This window comes from Oncorhynchus gorbuscha, unplaced genomic scaffold, assembly GCF_021184085.1.
Source record: "Oncorhynchus gorbuscha isolate QuinsamMale2020 ecotype Even-year unplaced genomic scaffold, OgorEven_v1.0 Un_scaffold_1126, whole genome shotgun sequence".
Classification (NCBI taxonomy): Eukaryota; Metazoa; Chordata; class Actinopteri; order Salmoniformes; family Salmonidae; genus Oncorhynchus; species Oncorhynchus gorbuscha.
The window spans coordinates 116,794-131,800 of record NW_025745998.1 but is presented as its reverse complement, the minus strand read 5'-3'; positions in this window follow the sequence as shown (position 1 = coordinate 131,800).

Here is a 15,007-nt window from a genome sequence, read left to right as displayed (position 1 = left end):
AAGAGCATCTGCTAAATGACTTAAATGTAATGTAAATGTAGGGGAAGCCATATAAATTGCAATCTGGGAGCTGGAATTGCATACCCCATAGCTTTCCATTGTAAGAGCATGGAATCTCAAAACGTATATATTTCTGGATGGCTTTTCTTTGGATTTTCTCCTACCATATCAATTGTGTTATAGTCTCAAACATTATTTTAACATTTCTACAAACGTCAAAGTGTTTCCTATCCAATGGTACCAATTATATGCAAATATTGGCCTCTGGCCCTGAGTAACAGGCAGTTTACAGAAATTTATAAAAATACCCTAGCCTGAATAAGATATGTGTGCTCTATTGATGTCTGTTTTGAGCTGAGTTTGATTATACCCAGAAATTCCTAGAGGTGCATGCCATGTTAGTTTTGTGAAAAGACTTATTACAAGTGACTTGCAGCCAAAATCTACATCTCTGTGTGAGTTTTTTCTATATTTCCCCCTTTCGAGGAATAACCTTTTGGAAGTTCTATTGAGATTAATTATTAATCCTAGGATCGTTGCCACAAGATACGAAGACCCCTCAACTGGCAACAGTGGAGGCCGCCGAGGGGAGGATGGCTCATGATAATGGTTGAAACAGAGCGAAAGGAATGCCATCAAACACATAGAACACGTGTGTTTGACACCATTCCACTCAAGTCATTACTCCGTCCTCCCCAATTAAGGTGCCACCAACCTCTTGTGACTGATATTACTCTTTAAAAAAGAACTCAGGCAGACGACAGACTGGACGATGGAGGTTAGACAGACACTGGAAAAGGAGTGCGTGCAAATGAAGGTCAGAGTGCACACCAGGGAGCAGCAAGGTCCATTCAGTAAGAGAGACCCTTCATTAACCATGGTGTGGTGTTCGGGTCTGTGGGACCCATTTTCAATGTTAACAAAAAGAAAAATGATACAATGAATTCTTTTTTCAACCTGAGACTCATTGGCCTTGGCTCATTTTATGTGAAGAACATGTCAAATAACACATTTTCATTGAGTGCACCCCCTTCACATTGATATTACATATGTGGTGTTCGGACCCACTGGACCCGAGGGTAATACAAGTGTGGAAAAGAGTGTGTATAGGTGAAAACAAGTATAAAATGAAACAAACAGGTTTTCCTCCTCCCTTGGCCTGATGTTTCAACATAGTACCAAGATCCTGCCTGTCTGCCACTTTTCTCACAGTCTTTACTCTTTGTAGTATGTAAAACTGCACAATGTCTTGCGGGAACCTGTATCACGTTATTCCAATACAATATTTCGATACATTGTTTTTTTAAAAATACAGTATTTTCCCATACTCTACCCCAGCCTGGTGCAAATTGGGGGAAGAACACAACAAATAAACAGCTTTGCATGTGTGGCTCTTTACAACAATCAATCAGTATGGCAAAAATTATCACTGCTCAGAGGGCCATAGAAACATTTTTTGTAGAGAGAGAAGCTGGTGTGGGAGGTTCGTCTTCCACTTTGGAAGATTAAGAATTTTCTTAATATTATTATGAGGATCATGTCTCTGTCAATTCGGAGTCTGACAGTGAGTTGGAAGTTGAGGATGAGATCGACCCTAAGCCAGCCCATCAGCAGCCAGCCCCAGGACCAGCCGGTCAACAACCAGCTCATCAGCAGCCTGCAGGAGGAGAAATATGGATGTCAAAACATTTAGAAAATGAATGGCCTTTTTGCCCAAGGAATGAGCCACCCCTCATGGCTGCCAATGTGATAAGAATGGAATCAGGGTCAACGTGGATGGTGGTGACTCATGTTCAGGACATAAAGTCTTCTTTTGAACTGTTTATCCCAGACACCATCCAGAAAATCATTCTGGACTGTACTAATTTGGAGGGAAGGTGTGTTTTTGGAGAGAGATGGAAGGAGATGGACCAAGCTAATTTACATGCATACTTTGAGGTTCTTATCCTTTCTGGTGTTTTCAGATCTAATGGGGAATCCACAGAATCCCTGTGGGATGCAGAAACTGGCAGAGAACTTTCCTGTGCAAAAATGTCTCTGGAAAACTTCCACATGATTTCCAGGATTATCCTCTTCGATAACTGAGACACCAAACCAGCTTTGCGGCAGAGAGACAAGCTAGCTGCAATCAGGTCAGTGTAGAACAGGTGGGTGACCCACCTTCCCCTGTTTTACAACCCTGGGCCCAAAGTTACTGTTGATGAGAAGCTTATGCCATTTAGGGTCCGCAACCCCTTCAGGCAGTACATACCGTCTGAACCCGCAACATATGGAATCAAGATCTGGGCTGCCTGTGATGCTGCTTCATCATATGTGTGGAACTTGCAAGTGTATACGGGGAAGTCAGATGGAGGAGCCCCTGAGAAGAACTAAGGGATTCGGGTTGTCCTGGACATGACACAGGAACGTGGTCACAACATAATTTAATAATAACATCACATGCAATAACTTTTTTACTTCGCACAAGGTGGGACAGGAGCTCTTCAAGAGTGAGCTGACGATGGGAGGAACAGTATGAAAAAACAAGCCAGAGCTCCCACCTCAGCTGTTGAATACATGGAACAGGCCTATCAATTCCTCTAAGTTTGTGTTCAGGGCCGACACATCCCTAGAGTCCTACGTGCCAAAGAAAGGTTGCTGTCTATATTGCTTGTAATTGATAACAGTCAACATCTTGTTTTAAAACCCCAATAATGTTGTGGGTTCATCAGACCCGCAAACATTGAGTGAATAATAAAAACATAAACACCACACAAGGGTTAACAGCACTGTTGTCAACTTTTCTGCTATTAAAGAGAATCAGCATTAAAGGATATGCAAATGGGGGTGGATGGAACATTGTATGAACTGACTCAAGATAATCCTATTGAAATAAGTGACTTTCTGAAAATATCAGGAACAAACCAAGAAAGAAAATGTAACTGGTAAAACACGCATGGCCCTTGTGTCACGTTATTAAATATCTTGAAAGGGATTAAGTAAAAGGGCTAGAGGATGATGGTATGTCTGAACCTTAAAGGCATGATAAATGAGATGCAGGAGGTTAGTGACGTTAGCTCCACAGCAAATTGAAATGAAGAGCAAGAAAACCTGCAATCAGAGCTAGAGCAATTAAGGCTTTCACTAAAACTAAAGGAAAGTGAGATGTTGGAGCTCGTTAACCAAAATGGAAATGACACAGACGCAAACCAGACCACGCAACACTCCTCAAAACACAGTGCCAATACAGGGACACGCCACAGAATGGCACAAAGAGTTCAAGACATCCGGTCAAATAGGTGAACCAGGCCAGAAAGACAGACTCACGTTCTCCAGTCTAGCTCATCAAATTGAAAACAGACTGACTACAGGGTATCCAGAGATAGAAATAGTGGTAAGAGCTAGTGGTAAGTGGTAAGATGCAGTGGTAAGAGCTATTGCACCAGGGCTGCAAATGTGGTGTCATGTTTGTCATTTATTATCATGTCTTGTCCCTGTGCTCCCCATTCTATTCGTTTCCCTCTGCTGGTCTTATTAGGTTCTTTCCCTCTTTCTATCCCTCTCTCTCCCCCTCCCTCTCTCACTCTCTCGCTCTCTCTTCTCTCTATCGTTCCGTTCCTGCTCCCAGCTGTTCCTATTCCCCTAATCATCATTTAGTCTTCCCACACCTGTTCCCGATCCTTTCCCCTGATTAGAGTCCCTATTTCTTCCTTTGTGTTCCGTTCCTGTCCCGTCGGTTCCTTGTTTAGAATTCACCGTTTACACCTGTTGTTTTGGGTCATCCCTGGCTAGTATGTCATAATCCTTCTATTAATTGGTCTAGTAATTCTATCCTAACCTGGAACGTTTCTTGTCATGTGAAGTGTTTAATGTCTGCCATCCCTCCCGTTTCTTCTGTCCCTACTTCTCAGGAGGAACCTGGCGATTTGACAGGAGTGCCGGAGGAATATCATGATCTGCGCACGGTCTTCAGTCGGTCCCGAGCCAACTCCCTTCCTCCTCACCGGTCGTATGATTGTAGTATTGATCTCCTTCCGGGGACCACTCCTCCTCGAGGTAGACTATACTCTCTGTCGGCTCCCGAACGTAAGGCTCTCGAGGATTATCTGTCTGTGTCTCTTGACGCCGGTACCATAGTGCCTTCTTCTTCTCCGGCCGGGGCGGGGTTCTTTTTTGTTAAGAAGAAGGACGGTACTCTGCGCCCCTGCGTGGATTATCGAGGGCTGAATGACATAACGGTTAAGAATCGTTATCCGCTTCCCCTTATGTCATCAGCCTTCGAGATTCTGCAGGGAGCCAGGTGCTTTACTAAGTTGGACCTTCGTAACGCTTACCATCTCGTGCGCATCAGAGAGGGGGACGAGTGGAAAACGGCGTTTAACACTCCGTTAGGGCATTTTGAGTACCGGGTTCTGCCGTTCGGTCTCGCCAATGCGCCAGCTGTTTTTCAGGCATTAGTTAATGATGTTCTGAGAGACATGCTGAACATCTTTGTTTTTGTCTATCTTGACGATATCCTGATTTTTTCTCCGTCACTCGAGATTCATGTTCAGCACGTTCGACGTGTTCTACAGCGCCTTTTAGAGAATTGTCTCTACGTAAAGGCTGAGAAGTGCTCTTTTCATGTCTCCTCCGTTACTTTTCTCGGTTCCGTTATTTCCGCTGAAGGCATTCAGATGGATTCCGCTAAGGTCCAAGCTGTCAGTGATTGGCCCGTTCCAAGGTCACGTGTCGAGTTGCAGCGCTTTTTAGGTTTCGCTAATTTCTATCGGCGTTTCATTCGTAATTTCGGTCAAGTTGCTGCCCCTCTCACAGCTCTTACTTCTGTCAAGACGTGTTTTAAGTGGTCCGGTTCCGCCCAGGGAGCTTTTGATCTTCTAAAAGAACGTTTTACGTCCGCTCCTATCCTCGTTACTCCTGACGTCACTAGACAATTCATTGTCGAGGTTGACGCTTCAGAGGTAGGCGTGGGAGCCATTCTATCCCAGCGCTTCCAGTCTGACGATAAGGTTCATCCTTGCGCTTATTTTTCTCATCGCCTGTCGCCATCTGAGCGCAACTATGATGTGGGTAACCGTGAACTGCTCGCCATCCGCTTAGCCCTAGGCGAATGGCGACAGTGGTTGGAGGGGGCGACCGTTCCTTTTGTCGTTTGGACAGACCATAAGAACCTTGAGTACATCCGTTCTGCCAAACGACTTAATGCCCGTCAAGCTCGTTGGGCGTTGTTTTTCGCTCGTTTCGAGTTTGTGATTTCTTACCGTCCGGGTAGCAAGAACACCAAGCCTGATGCCTTATCCCGTCTGTTTAGTTCTTCTGTGGCTTCTACTGATCCCGAGGGGATTCTTCCTTATGGGCGTGTTGTCGGGTTAACAGTCTGGGGAATTGAAAGACAGGTTAAGCAAGCACTCACGCACACTGCGTCGCCGCGCGCTTGTCCTAGTAACCTCCTTTTCGTTCCTGTTTCCACTCGTCTGGCTGTTCTTCAGTGGGCTCACTCTGCCAAGTTAGCTGGTCATCCCGGTGTTCGAGGCACTCTTGCGTCTATTCGCCAGCGCTTTTGGTGGCCGACTCAGGAGCGTGACACGCGCCGTTTCGTGGCTGCTTGTTCGGACTGCGCGCAGACTAAGTCGGGTAACTCTCCTCCTGCCGGTCGTCTCAGACCGCTCCCCATTCCTTCTCGACCATGGTCTCACATCGCCTTAGACTTCATTACCGGTCTGCCTTTGTCTGCGGGGAAGACTGTGAGAGCCGCCAATAAACGCAGGATTAAGAGTCCAAGGTATTGTTGCGGCCAGAGAGTGTGGCTTTCCACTCGCAACCTTCCTCTTACGACAGCTTCTCGTAAGTTGACTCCGCGGTTCATTGGTCCGTTCCGTGTCTCCCAGGTCGTCAATCCTGTCGCTGTGCGACTGCTTCTTCCGCGACATCTTCGTCGCGTCCATCCTGTCTTCCATGTCTCCTGTGTTAAGCCCTTTCTTCGCACCCCCGTTCGTCTTCCCTCCCCCTCCCGTCCTTGTCGAGAGCGCACCTATTTACAAGGTACATAAGATCATGGACATGCGTTCTCGGGGACGGGGTCACCAATACTTAGTGGATTGGGAGGGTTACGGTCCTGAGGAGAGGAGTTGGGTTCCGTCTCGGGACGTGCTGGACCGTTCACTCATCGATGATTTCCTCCGTTGCCGCCAGGATTCCTCCTCGAGTGCGCCAGGAGGCGCTCGGTGAGTGGGGGGTACTGTCATGTTTGTCATTTATTATCATGTCTTGTCCCTGTGCTCCCCATTCTATTCGTTTCCCTCTGCTGGTCTTATTAGGTTCTTTCCCTCTTTCTATCCCTCTCTCTCCCCCTCCCTCTCTCACTCTCTCGCTCTCTCTTCTCTCTATCGTTCCGTTCCTGCTCCCAGCTGTTCCTATTCCCCTAATCATCATTTAGTCTTCCCACACCTGTTCCCGATCCTTTCCCCTGATTAGAGTCCCTATTTCTTCCTTTGTGTTCCGTTCCTGTCCCGTCGGTTCCTTGTTTAGAATTCACCGTGCTGTGATTGTGTATCGCCCTGTCCTGTCGTGTTTTTGCCTTCATCAGATGCTGCGTGTGAGCAGGTGTCTCTGTCAGCTACGGCCTGCGCCTACCCGAAAAGCGACCTGCAGTCTGTGGCCGCTTCTCCTGTTATTCCCCTCTACAGACTAGAGGATTTCTGTTATTCCCTGTTTGGACATTTCCTGTTAAGGATTCAGGATTTGTCGTTTTCTGTTTGGACTTGAATAAACTCTGTTTCTGTTAAGTCGCTTTTGGGTCCTCTTTCACCTGCATGACATGTGGAGCTATCTGGAAGGAAAGTCAGAAATTACTCTCCACACACTGAGGAGAATAGAGTGCCACAGTATGAGTCATAATACCCATAAAACCTAGAAGTCAAACAGGGAAATGGTTCCAATCCTTTTTTCCACCATTCATTTTAGAAACACATAAAATAAGGACTGTGTTTTGTGGAGGCTTAGCCTAGCGTGAAGTTTTGATAACCGTGTAAATCTCTCTGGAACAAGGTGACTTTTAACAATATATTCGCTTGTATTTACAAATATGAAATGCTAATTAGCTGCTAATGTGACTATTGTAAAGAAACTACAAATGCCATGATAATCTGGACGAGACTGCTAAATTGAGGGAAAGGATACAATCTCTGGATTAACGACCTAATGTTAGCTAAAGGCAGTATTGAAATGAATTGACTAAATGGCTAATTTTGTGAACTGCCTTGTGCAAGTTTTAAATTGACACAATACTTGTTAGCGAAGGTGTCAGCTAGAGATGACGTGCAGGAGCTTGCAGGGATTTGTTGTTTTGTATTATGTCTACTTGCTAATCAACAATTTCAAATCTGAGTAGATAGAGCGGAATATATAGATAAGTCACCTTGCACTAGACTTACAGAGATTTAAATTATTATCAAAACCTCACGGCAGGGTACACCTACACGAAACACAGACCTTATTGTCACGGTGTATTGGAAAAATTTATGGTGGAAAAATTATTGGAACCATTTCCCTGTTTGACCACTAGGTTTTATGGGTATTATTACACCTCCACTGTGGGGCTCTAAACTGCAATCTCACTCTAAACTGCAACAGAACTGTATAGCCAACTCACATCAGAAGTCCAGAGCAGCAAAGAGGCCCCACAAAATGTTCTAATCCATTCCTTAGATATGAGACAGAAAATCCTATTTGCCTTACAGAAAGCAGTCTGTCCTCACGTATGTCCCAGCAGTGGTCCAGAGCATGTTCATGCATACTGTCCTGACTGGTCAACAAAATGACAACATAAGAACATACATGCAGCCATATCTCCTAGACACAAAAACTACAGATGCTGCTTCTAGAGAAACTGAACACTGCATGTGCTAATGAGACAAAGAAACAGAACAAAAGGAAAATGACTATGCCACAGCGGCTCGTCACCAGCAGAACACACCAAAACTCCCCACTGAGCTGGTATCAGAGCTAAAATGACTGAGGTCTGATATGATGGTGTTAAAGAACCTGGAAGTTGGATTCTCACAAATCTGAGAATCCATTTAACAACCTGTGTTCATAACGCAGCAATAAAAATAAAATAGTGCTTTTCTTGTAAGAAAACACTCTCTGTTAAAGAGAATATCAAAATGAACACTGCTGAACACAGAAAATACTGCACACAGAGACAGTACTCCGGCATGAAGAGGAATGTAACGAAGAAGAACTCTAAGTCAGTGCTCTCCAACCTTGTTACTGGAGAGCTACCCTCCTGTCGATTTTCAATCAAACCCCAGTTGTAACTAACCTGATTCAGCTTATCAACCAACCAATTATTAGAATCAGGTATGCTACATTACGGTTGGAGAAAAAAACCTACCAGATAGTAACTCTCCAGGAACAGGGTTGGAGACCACTGCACTAAGGTAAACCAGCCTTCTACTGTAACTGCCTTAATAGGAAAATAATATCTTTACATTACATTTAAGTCATTTAGCAGACGCTCTTATCCAGAGCGACTTACAAATTGGTGCATTCACCTTATGACATCCAGTGGGACAGTCACTTAACAATAGTGCATCTAAAACTTAGGGGGGTGGGGTGAGAGGGATTACTTAACCTATCCTAGGTATTCCTTAAAGAGGTGGGGTTTCAGGTGTCTCCGGAAGGTGGTGATTGACTCCGCTGTCCTGGCGTCGTGAGGGAGTTTGTTCCACCATTGGGGGGCCAGGGCAGCGAACAGTTTTGACTGGGCTGAGCGGGAGCTGTACTTCCTCAGTGGTAGGGAGGCGAGCAGGCCAGAGGTGGATGAACGCAGTGCCCTTGTTTGGGTGTAGGGCCTGATCAGAGCCTGGAGGTACTGAGGTGCCGTTCCCCTCACAGCTCCGTAGGCAAGCACCATGGTCTTGTAGCGGATGCGAGCTTCAACTGGAAGCCAGTGGAGAGAACGGAGGAGCGGGGTGACGTGAGAGAACTTGGGAAGGTTGAACACCAGACGGGCTGCGGCGTTCTGGATGAGTTGAAGGGGTTTAATGGCACAGGCAGGGAGCCCAGCCAACAGCGAGTTGCAGTAATCCAGACGGGAGATGACAAGTGCCTGGATTAGGACCTGCGCCGCTTCCTGTGTGAGGCAGGGTCGTACTCTGCGGATGTTGTAGAGCATGAACCTACAGGAACGGGCCACCGCCTTGATGTTAGTTGAGAACGACAGGGTGTTGTCCAGGATCACGCCAAGGTTCTTGGCGCTCTGGGAGGAGGACACAATGGAGTTGTCAACCGTGATGGCGAGATCATGGAACGGGCAGTCCTTCCCCGGGAGGAAGAGCAGCTCCGTCTTGCCGAGGTTCAGCTTGAGGTGGTGATCCGTCATCCACACTGATATGTCTGCCAGACATGCAGAGATGCGATTCGCCACCTGGTCATCAGAAGGGGGAAAGGAGAAGATTAATTGTGTGTCGTCTGCATAGCAATGATAAGAGAGACCATGTGAGGTTATGACAGAGCCAAGTGACTTGGTGTATAGCGAGAATAGGAGAGGGCCAAGAACAGAGCCCTGGGGGACACCAGTGGTGAGAGCGCGTGGTGAGGAGACAGATTCTCGCCACGCCACCTGGTAGGAGCGACCTGTCAGGTAGGACGCAATCCAAGCGTGGGCCGCGCGTGGGCCGCGCCGGAGATGCCCAACTCGGAGAGGGTGTAGAGGAGGATCTGATGGTTCACAGTATCGAAGGCAGCCGATAGATCTAGAAGGATGAGAGCAGAGGAGAGAGAGTTAGCTTTAGCAGTGCGGAGCGCCTCCGTGATACAGATCTTGTTGCTATTTGCTATTTGCAGGATCAGAGAACTCAGGCCTTGTGGGACACTGGCTCTCAGGTGTGTATCATTGATGAACTGTGGAAAACTTACCTGGTGTTAGGCTGAGAAATGTTTCAGATATAATTGACTCACCTGACTCACTAAAGATAGTATCTGCCAATGGAATGAACATGCCTTATGTAGGTTGGATAGAAGTGACTTTCAAACTGGCCTCAAGAGGCAACTGACATTGATGAACTAGTCATCCCAGTGCTCGTGATGAAGGGCAGACATCTATCTCATTCCATTTTTGACTTTAATGTGATTGAGAAAATTGTCAACAACAGTGAACAGTCAGGAGGCACATGCATAGAAGGTCAAAGGTGATGTTATCGGGATAATAACACGTTTTTAGGGGAGTGTGTGATAGAATGAAATGTGCCTTAATAATGCCGAAGTAGTACAGCATCATAATGTGTACAGGTAAGCGATATGCTGTTCATTTATTTGAATGTTGAAAATATGATCTGGGTGCTATGCTATATTGATGTCCATTTGATCTGAATATGATTGGTTATACCTGCGAATGAAATGTTGATATTACCGTCTATGTGCTCTATTCAGATTCAGAGATTTAGAGGGTTTAATAGTCACATGTACAGGGTTCAAATCTTATTTTATTTGTCACATGCGCCGAATACATCAGCTGAAGACCTTACCGTGAAATGCTTACTGCAAGCCCTTTACTAACAATGCAGTTTTAAGAAAAGTAACAATAACAAGGCTATATACAGGGCATACCGGTACCGAGTCAATGTGCGGTGGTACAGGTTAGTCGAGGTCATTTGTACATGTAGGTAGGGGTAAAGGTACTTTGCAGAAATAATAAACAGCGAGTAGCAGCAGCGTAAAAGAAAGGGGGGAGGGTCAAGGCAAATTGTCCAGGTTGCCGTTTGATTAGCTGTTCAGCAGTCTTATGGCTTGGGGGTAGAAGCTGTTTAAAAGTATTTTGGACCTTCACTTGGCACTCTGGTACCGCTTGCCGTGCGGTAGCAGAGAAAACAGTCTATAACTTGGGTGACTGGAGTCTCTGACAATTTTTAGGGCTTTTCTCTGAAAAGCCTATTATATAGGTCCTAGATGGCATACGTGTTGTTGCCTACTCTTACCACCTGGGGTCGGCAGTCAGGAAATTCAGGATCTAGTTGCAGAGTGAGGTGTTTAGTCCCAGAGTCCTTAACTTAGTGATGAGCTTCGTAGGCACTATGGTGTTGAACGCTGAGCTGTAGTCAATAAGCAGCATTCTCACATAGGTGTTCCTTTTGTCCAGGTGAGAAAGGGCAGTGTGGAGTGTGATTGAGTCATCTGTGGATCTGTTGGGACGGTATGAGAATTGGAGTGGGTCTAGGGTGTCATGGAGGATGATGTTGATATGAGCCATGACCAACCTTTTAAAACACTTCATGTCTACCGACGTGAGTGCCACGGGGCGGTAATCATTTAGGCAGGTTACCTTTGCTTCCTTGGGCATGGCGACTATAGTGGTCTGCTTGAAACATGTAGGTATTACAGACTCGGTCAGGGAGAGGTTGGAAATGTCAGTGAAGACAATTGACAGTTGGTCCGCGCCTGCTTTGAGTACATGTCCCGGTAATCCGTCTGGCCCAGCAGCTTTGTGAATGTTGACCTGTTTAAAGGTCTTGTTCACATCGGCTACCGAGAGCGTTATCACACAGTCATTCAGAACAGCTGGTGCTCTCGTGCATGCTTCAGTGTTGCTTGCCTCGAAATTGCATGAATCCCGGAACATATCCCAGTCTGTGCTAGCAAAACAGTCCTGTAGTGTAGCATCCGCTTCATCTGACCACTTCCGAATTAAGCGAATCACAGTTTTTTCCTGCTTTAGTTTTTGCTTGTAATCCATTTGGTCAGATTTGCCAAATGGAGGGCGGAGGAGGGCTTTGTATGCATCTCTGTTTGTGGAGTAAAGGTGGTCTAGGATTCTTTTATCCCATGGTTGCACATGTGACATGCTGGTAAAAATTTGGTAAAACTGATTTAAGTTTGCCTGCATTAAAGTCCCCAGCCACTAAGAGCACCGGTTCTGGGTGAGCAATATCTTCTTTGCTTATGGCCTTAGAGCTGGTTGAAAGCGGTCTTAATTTCAGCTTCTTTCTGTGATGGTAAACAGAAGGCTATGAATAATATAGATGAGAATTCTCTTGGTAGATAGTGTGGTCTACAGCTTATCATGAGGTGCTGTAGCAGGCTCAAGGGTGTGGGATTTCAACGTCACTAAATTCAATACCAAAACATGCACCAGTAGCACAAATAGAATGCAAGTGGGGAGTTGTAGGGATTTCGGTACACGGGGAATGAAGAGGGAATTCACCAATCACCTAACAGTTCACTAGCTGTTCTCATTGTCCGGTCCATTTTCCTGGGGAAATCCTCACACTCGGGTCCTCAGGCAATCCAGGCTGGTACACAAGGGGGGTTCAAATCAAATCAAATCAAATTTTATTTGTCACATACACATGGTTAGCAGATGTTAATGCGAGTGTAGCGAAATGCTTGTGCTTCTAGTTCCGACAATGCAGTGATAACCAACAAGTAATCTAACTAACAATTCCAAAACTACTGTCTTATACACAGTGTAAGGGGATAAGGAACATGTACATAAGGATATATGAATGAGTGATGGTACAGAGCAGCATACAGTAGATGGTATCGAGTACAGTATATACATATGAGATGAGTGTGTAGACAAAGTAAACAAAGTGGCATAGTTAAAGTGGCTAGTGATACATGTGTTACATAAGGATGCAGTCGATGATGTAGAGTACAGTATATACATATGCATATGAGATGAATAATGTAGGGTAAGTAACATTATATAAGGTAGCATTGTTTAAAGTGGCTAGTGATATATATACATCATTTCCCATCAATTCCCATTATTAAAATGGCTGGAGTTGGGTCAGTGTCAATGACAGTGTGTTGGCAGCAGCCACTCAATGTTAGCGGTGGCTGTTTAGCAGTCTGATGGCCTTGAGATAGAAGCTGTTTTTCAGTCTCTCGGTCCCAGCTTTGATGCACCTGTACTGACCTCACCTTCTGGATGATAGCGGGGTGAACAGGCAGTGGTTCGGGTGGTTGATGTCCTTGATGATCTTTATGGCCTTCCTGTAACAACGGGTGGTGTAGGTGTCCTGGAGGGCAGGTAGTTTGCCCCCGGTGATGCGTTGTGCAGTCCTCACTACCCTCTGGAGAGCCTTACGGTTGAGGGCGGAGCAGTTGCCGTACCAGGCGGTGATACAGCCCGCCAGGATGCTCTCGATTGTGCATCTGTAGAAGTTTGTGAGTGCTTTTGGTGACAAGCCGAATTTCTTTAGCCTCCTGAGGTTGAAGAGGCGCTGCTGCGCCTTCTTCACAAAGCTGTCTGTGTGGGTGGACCAATTCAGTTTGTCCGTGATGTGTACGCCGAGGAACTTAATTACTTACTACCCTCTCCACTACTGTCCCGTAGATGTGGATAGGGGGGTGCTCCCTCTGCTGTTTCCTAAAGTCCACAATCATCTCCTTTGTTTTGTTGACGTTGAGTGTTATTTTCCTGACACCACACTCCGAGGGCCCTCACCTTCTCCCTGTAGGCTGTCTCGTCGTTGTTGGTAATCAAGCCTACCACTGTAGTGTCATCCGCAAACTTGATGATTGAGTTGGAGGCGTGCTTGGCCATGCAGTCGTGGGTGAACAGGGAGTACAGGAGAGGGCTCAGAACGCACCCTTGTGGAGCCCCAGTGTTGAGGATCAGCGGGGTGGAGATGTTGTTACCTACAGAGTAGTCTTTGTGTCTCGGGAACATTTGTTTATCAATATACAGTTTATCAACTACAAGAGCTACACGTTTCCCTTTTAATCTATTCTCCTTGAAGATTGGGTACAGAACTTTGCGCCGTTCTGCAATTTCCTTTGGGAACTGACCATTCATGCCTATTTTTGTGCCAGCGTGTCTTTTACCCAGGCTTTGAACCATTATTTTATCAATGACTGGGCGCTCATGTCTCTGTCTGAAAGGGTGTACAGGTTCGAGTTGGATTTTGTCGACAGCTTTGCGTGGAATCTGAAGCGCTGTAAGAAGGAATTCCTTCACCCCACTTTCAGGAACTTCAGGAACAGATTTTCTCTCATGGGAAATGCTCAGTAGGGTCTCTACTAACCATTGGGGGCTGTGTCGTACATATCCAGCAGCAGTTCGTTCTCCACCCCCTCCGTAGCCCTCCATAGCCCTCCGTAGCCCTCCATAGCCCTCTGTAGCCCTCCATAGCCCTCCATAGCCCCCAATGCAATACAGTGTGTTACAGGGTATTACATTCGTGCCTATGGAGGGGGCGGAGTGAAAAGCCAGCAGCAGGCCGTGCAACACAGTCCCCCTCAAAAACAAACCATATTTGTTTAGTAGAGACCCCGATTGAGTATTTCCCACCCCAGATTGTGACAGGGGGTAAAGTTCTCTCTACAACCAAATATGTATACCATTTACAGTGTATTGCATTGAAGGCTATGGATTGGGCAGAGTGAAAAGCCAGGACTGAGCACTCTCTGAGCAGTCTATTAACAATTGGTTGAAGTGGCGCATGGATATATTTTCCCATTTTTAGTGATCAGATTTTCCTGCACTTTTCGATGAAACGCACGTTCTGTTATAGTCACAGCCGTGATGTAACCAGTTTTAGAAACGTCTGAGTGTTTTCTATCCACACATACTAATCATATGCATATACTATATTCCTGGCATGAGTAGCAGGGCACTGAAATGTTGCGCGATTTTTAACAAAAAGCTGTGAAAATTCGCAGCCTCCCTAAGATTAAACCTGTTGCCCAGCACACGAGACAAATTCAAGTTTTCCAGATTCTATTGAGTAATTCCAATAACATCTATTTGTACTTTATTTAGTGCATTTCTTAAAATATAGCCTACACAGTAGCTTCAACATTTGTGTAAACTTTCAAAAGAAATGCTGGTATAAATAGTATAATATTTAAAGTAAAATATGTCAGATTATCCATACATTTTTTCAAAGGTGGTTGCAATGCTGTGAAACAGTTTCCTGTTTCCATCAGGCCTGTCGTAACATTTTTTATCCCACATGTACTTTACTGTCACGTTCACTGTCTTCAAACTCCCTGTCATAGATGAGCCAAGGAGCAGCGTGCA